Genomic DNA, 7,495 nt, shown 5'->3' on the forward strand with positions numbered 1-7,495 from the left:
TTTATATTCTAATATTTATTCCTAGAATAAATAAACAAAATCATAGTGATTCAATTATGTTCATACATTCTTTAAAGTTACTTGGAGGGAGTGTTCATTCAATTGTGCTGTGAAAATATTATGCTTGAAGAAGATCTGCTAACAATGGGAGGAATTGTACAGCAAGTATACATCACAAGAACATGCTTTTAAAATGCGAGATTTTAAGCTGCATTCAAGGCTTATCCTCTTAATAGCTGTAAGAGACTTAGAATATCCAGAAGTCCTAAGCTGAGGGTACAGCTGCTTTAATTTGCTGCATCAGTGCCTAGCGTAAGTGATTCAGGCCTGGCTGTTGTTTTCTCCTTTCGGTGTTTCTAACTTACTCAACAGGTAGTTGAGCAAGAGAAGAGAAAAGTATCTACAATTCTTTATCTACTATTCTACTATCAAAAGTAACACCCCTCCTAAGAAGTAATCCTACATCTATGATCTGATCTGAGGATCTACCCCTTGAAATTAGTGGGTGATTTAACTATCAATCAGGCCTTAGCAAGCACTGCAGAGCCTTCAGTCTATTTCTAAGGCACACAATAAAAAAAGGACAAAGAATAGACTCAAACTCCACTAGATTTAAGCTTGCAGCATGGAATAGTCACCAAATGTGAGTGTTTCAGATAAAATAACAGGATGATGAGATTCTGATTTGAGTCTTGAAATATACTGCAATTAATATTTATGAATAAATAAGGAGTTAATCCAGCCAGCTTCACAATTATCTTCTTTATCTTGTATCAAAAAGGACTCATTTTACTGCAATTTGCAGATGAAGGCCGTCACCATTCAACCATAGGCACAACAACAGTCCTAGCACATAGGCTTATCACGTTCAAAGTGCCTAGTGGAAGAGAAAGGAAAAAAGATTTCAACAGTTTTTCTGTTTGTCATTTTCTCTATCCTCTGTGCACATGGATACCAAAATAAAATTTTCTTCCCTGCTGTTCCTTCTGCTTTCTGCAACTACTGTTAAACAGAATTTAAACAGACAGAGGCTAGTGGACTCTCAAAACAAGTCTACTAAATCTCTGTCTCATAATCATCACCCTTGCTACAGTAGCATCCCACATAACTTCGGACAATAGTATCAGTGTAAAAACTGTGGATAAACAAAGAAATTCTAATATCTGTAGCACGTACTAAGTACTCCTTTAAGGACACAAAAGAGACTAATAGTTACCTCATGATGTAGGGCTCATTGCCAACTCTGTTTAATGTTCAATGAGCAAATACAAATCAGAAATTCTAACCTATCAGAATAGGCCAGGTACATACAACAATGTTGGAGCCTTGGCAAAACACACCGTACTGAAGTTGGAAGAAAATGAAATACTTTTTCTTCTGAAAACTGCAGGTAATTACCCAAAGAATCATTCCACCTTTCTTGCACTATTAATGAAACTTACACATAAGACCAACCAAATAAAATTTCAGCTACAATGGATGTAAATCTTCAAAGAATCTTTCCAGATATTTAAGAGTGACTTCCATGACTCCCCTTGAATATATTTATTTCAGAAAGTGTATTTTCAGATTGTTGTCAAAAATGTTTTGTGGTGCATCTTCCCACAAAGAACATTTATTTCTGTTTATAAACTAGAAGTCATTCCTCTAGAAGAAAATATAATATTTAACAGATTCTAACATGTAAAGAGAGAATAAATACACCAGTTCTTTGGAAAGAAATTCACTGTCATGCTCCACTGCAGTATCTAAATATGAGAAAGGATAATAATACAGGATCATGTTGTAGAAATGTTTGAACTAGCCTTTTCATATAAAGGATTTGCTAACGTAATTTCAGATTTGCCTTACAGTACCACCTGTAATTCTTCTCCAAGTATTTTATCTTGTATGTATTAACCCAACACATTTGTACACGTGTCTCAGCAAGGATACAAAACATTTTTAAAATCAACAAACATTAAACAAACAAACAAAGCAAAATAGACATCTGTACAGCAGTGCTCCTCTGTATATATTTTCCCAGTCACTGAGAAAACAGCTAGTGCATCAACTGTTTGAGAACAATGAAATGCTGTCATCGTTCACTCACATTTGTTAAAAAAAAAGCAAACAAAAAACCCTACAGAAATAGAAAAAAAAAGACAAAGAACAAAACTAATAAGCTAGAAAGGGAAACACCACCACCTCCACCCATACATAAGAAGCATCAAAACTGCAATATCAATAACACTTAAATCTAAAGAGTATTATCCAATTCATCCACTTTTCTATCTCTCCAATTTATTTTACATGTTGGAAATCAGTGGATGAAGGTTATCACATAAAGCACAAATGCTTTTTATAATGCTTTCTTCCACTTCACGTAATGCTCAGTATGAATTGTTTAAAGTTTTTTAAAAGACTGTCCTCTTGTGCATGTTTTCTGTCTTTCATTGGAAATTTCTTTTTCTTAAGGAGTCATTCACATTTTTCTTAAGAAGTGATCATGCTTTGTGAGTAATGCTTGGAGGTAAGGTGTTTCGTTTAGCTCTAGTGACGTGGAGAGCACTGTACTAGATATATTGAGAGCATCTTCCAGGTCACCCTGACTCTGTAAAAATGCAAACATCTAGAAATTGTAGACATTTCCATTAGGTACAAAAGAATCCATACATGTCTGTGAAAATTTGGCAGTCATTTATTCAAACCAGTAATTATGCCTACAGTTACCTGATTCTTTTTGTACAAGCACAGAGCTTCATATGTATAATTTTCTTTTTTCAAACACAATTTTATCACTGTCTGAAATATTTTTTTTCCTTACTACGTTCTCTCCATTCACCAAGCAACAGATAGAGGATGCAATTGAAGGACAGATGGTCAATAAAGAAAAACATTTGACAAAAACAACAACAACAAGCAAACAAACAGAAAAAATATTTGTCACTACACATCATTTTCATTCAGCTCAACATTTGATTTTTAAAGAAGATGGAAAAAGCATCTTGGGATTCTGTTTAAATTCTTAATGAAATTTGCTCTCCAATCTTTAAGAAATTTTCAATGAAAAATATTTGGTGATGGGAATGGAGTCAAATCAAAACTTTGTGTTAAGCTATGTCAGTATTTCCCTTATGACCTTGCAAATGTTTGCAGAATGTAAGTCTTTATTTAAAAAAAAAAATCATTCAATCTGCAAACCCTTCCACCACAATACTCTGTAAAATTTTCTGGTTATGACCTCACATTGCCTTTGTTTTCTCAGTCTACATACAGGTACTCTAAACCTAGAGAAAATACAGTTCTCCTTCAGGTCAGCAAGTAGAAAATAAAGCTGGTATCCACAACAAGCCAGAGGGTGATTTGAGGAAACATGAGATTACTATCTCTTGTCCTTCTCTCTTATTTATGAGCCATCTGTAATACATAAGATACTTATTTTTTTAATGATCATGGAGCACACTGCCAGTCTTGGCAGTCCTACCACCTTGGACTGTCCTACCACACTCACCTATAGTCTGGGTTTGGCATTATCTGACACTGTTTGAGCTCATGAATGATGGATTGCATGGGCAATATTTCTCTATCAACGATGCTGTCATAACAGCTGTGAAACAGTGGATCTGCTGGTGCAGATCTTTAGGAGCTCAACATTAGACTCTTGTCCATCGCTGGTGAAATTACATTGCTACTGGTAATGACTGTTGAAAAAGAGCGTTCTATAGCTGAGAATTTGCTCTAGTAGTGTTTCTCTACTCTATGCATCTGCTGTAGTTTTCATGCAAATAAATAGGAGGCATTACTTTCAGAACAACTCATGCAGTTTTCCTTGCACAGAGTATTTCAGCAGATCATTTTTACTTATGATTATATTTCTGAGGATTCTCTCTGGTAAATCCTCAAGTGGAAAAATAGTAGACCATGTTAAAAGTACATCTATTGCTGTGAACTGTAGCTACTCCGTCCTTTTGCTTTATAGTTCATAGTAATGACATTTAAAGAACCACCTCACTGCACATTTGGGAAGAGTGTCATAAATCATAACGTGCTTAGTTAACAGCAGGTTACATAGTACTATATAAACAACACAATTTAGTCAATTAAATGATAATCACTCATGCCAGAATTGTTATTTCTGTAGGAAAATAAAAATGGAATTCTTATATTCCAAATGAGCATGTTTCTCAGTATGATTAAAAATGAAAAATAAATTTAAAACTGCTGGGATTAGAAAAAGCTGATGGAATACAAACCAAGTCACCTCTCTGATCCTTGAAATTGGATCTATGGAAAGGACAGCCTCCAGAGGCAGCTGTATAGAGGAGGTTGAATGTTCATCTCCTACCCTGATGTCCTCTGATTGTGGGGGAAATTCAATACAATGGAGTTCAGAGAGAAATGGGAATGTCTTTCCCATTTTTAATTAACACCCAGAATCGCCAGCTCCATTACTGGCATACCAAACCCAAGCTTTACATAAGAAACAATCATTTTATCTGTCTCAGCATTAACATTTTACCTCAACAGCTTTAGATAAAGCCTTGTTGGCAGCCCTGACCACATCTTCACTTGCTACAAATACTCTCTTCTTTCTCCTGAAATGCAGAGATACTGCACCTCAGTGTCCTCCCACAGAAATGAGATTTCATTTGGTAGCATGAATTAAAAGGAGAAATGATTCTTACTCCCATGGCTACAATTATCAATAGCCTGACACTATTGCTGTCCTTCTATTTCACAGAGGATAAGAAGTGACTCCAATTTGTAAGTAAAATTATACATTTGTACGAATTTACCTAACTAGATGTCTTGCTTTCAACTGGGACAGAGGTGATTTTCTTCATAGCGTCTGGTATGATATTATGTTCCGAGTTAGGAGAAAAACAATGCTGATAGTACACTGATAGTTTAACTGATGCTGATTAGTAGTGGTTTCCTTTTAAAATGATTCTGATCAACAAAATAGAAAGAGAATGAGGCTGAGATGAAACTCAAGCTGAAAGAGAATGAGGCTGACACTCAAGGTCTTCTACAGGTCCCAGTGGCAGGGTTATATTTTCAAACTAAAGAAAGGAAGCATTTAGACTTAGACCTCAGCTTCCTTGCTCTATGAAGCCAGTACAGTTGGACAGTCACTGGAGGCACATAATCCAACAAGAAGCATACAAAGGCTGTGAACACAGAAGAGAAAGCCTACCGTGCTATTCTGGCAGACAGTCTGAGAAAGCACTCAAATGCAAGAAGGACAGGTTTATTATTGGGCTGGAATTATTGAAAACTAATTGTAAAATAGACTCTAGAGAAAGTATTGAAATCTTTTGTTACATAACACTGGGTACAAAATAAAAGCAATTGATAGATCTGGGAGCTCGGCATGAACAAACAATGAAAACTTAAGGCTTACCCAGTTGCTTACATGAACTGCTAGTGAAGGGGTAGAGTACGAGCTGACAGAAAACATCTTCATCTAATGGTGAGCAAAGGCACTATCAGAAAAGGCAGGATCAGCTCAGCTCCAGCAGGACCCACAAAAATATGGCTCTGGCTCCACCACAGAGCCTGCAGCCATGGTTAATAAATGCATAGGTTTATATTTCATTTACTCCATCTTCATAGTTAAAAACACATTTGCAAACTCTGTATGGGATTCCAAACGAACAGAATTGACTGAACTTGCATAAATGTCTAGCCACATACGTAAAAAATACAGTTTCATTTTATTGATGTCTTTCTACTTTCTTTACTACTACTTAGGCTGCTAAAATGAAAGCATTTAATGAACTAAATTAAAACATTCCCATCCCGGCACTTCTCAGATAACATTGCATATAATCAGAAGACTTAACCCATGGAAGAACTTATCACCTATTCCTTGAAATGCCTTTGTTAAGAAAAAGAAATTTAATCCCTTCCTAATTATCATTTTATTTGGGTCATTTGAATTTAAAGAGTTTGCTCTTCCTTTGTCCTTGTTCTATTTTCCTCTGAGATAATTTTCTTCATAGTGATTGGTATGATGCTATGTTTTGGATTTAGAGAATAATGTTGATAACATCCCAATATTTTAGTTGTTTCTGAGTGGTGCTGCACAGAGTCAGGGATGTTTTCGCTTCTCACAATGCCCTCACAGCAAGGGGATTGGAGAAGCTGATCTAAATTGGCCAAAGTGGTTTCTCATGCCATGTAGCATTGTGCTGAAAAATAAAATTGAGGGGAGTTGGTCAGGGGGTTGCTCAGGAACTGGCTGGGCATCAGTTAGCAGTGGTGAACAATTGCATTTTTCATCATTTTAAAAAATATTTTTCTATCATTACTATTATTTTCTCATCTTTTCTGTCCTTTCAAACTGTCTCTGTCTCAACCTATGAGTTTTGCCTTTTTCTTTTTCTCTTTCCCCAACACACTGTGAAGAAGTGAGCAAACAGCTGTGTGGTGCTTGATTCCTTGACTTGTTAAACCACAAATACCGTACATGATATTTCTTCACACTAATACTTCATAGCGAAATACAATGCCGCTTCCCTGAAGGGGAAGTTCAAATGTAGAATAACTATAACTATTACTAAGTTTGCAATATATTCAGACCCTGCATTTCGTGCAATTAGTGGATTAATGTTGATTTCAAAGTTCTTACACAGTTTGTTTCAGGAAAACATTGCAAGCATGCAGATTAGCTATGTGCTTCTACATTTTCAGTCTTTTGCATCACTCTCATTATTCATATCCCATTGACATCACTAAGGACTTCATTGGGAGTATGGCAGCAGTAGAATTAGCAGTTGCAAGTATTATCCATTTTCTAGGAACTGAAGCAACAATACATGCAGAGGAGTGTGAATAAGCCATACACTACCTCTGGAGGAAATGTTGCATTTCGGTTTACAATCCCAAGCTTTTAAGTCTTTGATGCTAGTATTTCATGGTTCAAAATAGAAGAGCTTATTCATCTCAAAAAACACCTCATATTTATAGAGTATGAAAAAGTAAATCATTGCCATGAGATAAAATAGTTCATAACACTTAACTTAGAACAAAAATATTTAATTCAATTTGACATGCTATGAGTTACAATGGGTTAAGAGAATTAAGGGTTCTCAGGCCTGCAAAAAGGATATATCAAAGGCAGATGTTGAAGTCTAGGAATGATAGACTAAAAAATAAACAGATGAGACCTAAATATTACACGCAGTATTTAAAAACAAACAGAAAAAAAGCCAAACAACTCTAATAAAATAATCAACAGTTTTCTGAAGTAAAATATTCTGTTCACAAATCATGACAGCTCCCCCTGAACTAAGCTGATTTACAACACAGAGCTAAAAACAAAAACAAGCAAAAAAAAAGGTCTGGAAAACAAAATACTCATACAGTACAAAATAAACCACAGGATTAGTAGAAACAAAAGAGACTTTTGACAGTCTTTTAAATGGCTTCAAGGAGAGCTCCAGTCTTCTGAATTGAATTCATGAGTGAAAATGAAAACAGCAAATCCTGAAACTTTAGCAAATAGTTA

Source organism: Meleagris gallopavo, chromosome 3, assembly GCF_000146605.3.
Source record: "Meleagris gallopavo isolate NT-WF06-2002-E0010 breed Aviagen turkey brand Nicholas breeding stock chromosome 3, Turkey_5.1, whole genome shotgun sequence".
Taxonomy (NCBI): Eukaryota; Metazoa; Chordata; class Aves; order Galliformes; family Phasianidae; genus Meleagris; species Meleagris gallopavo.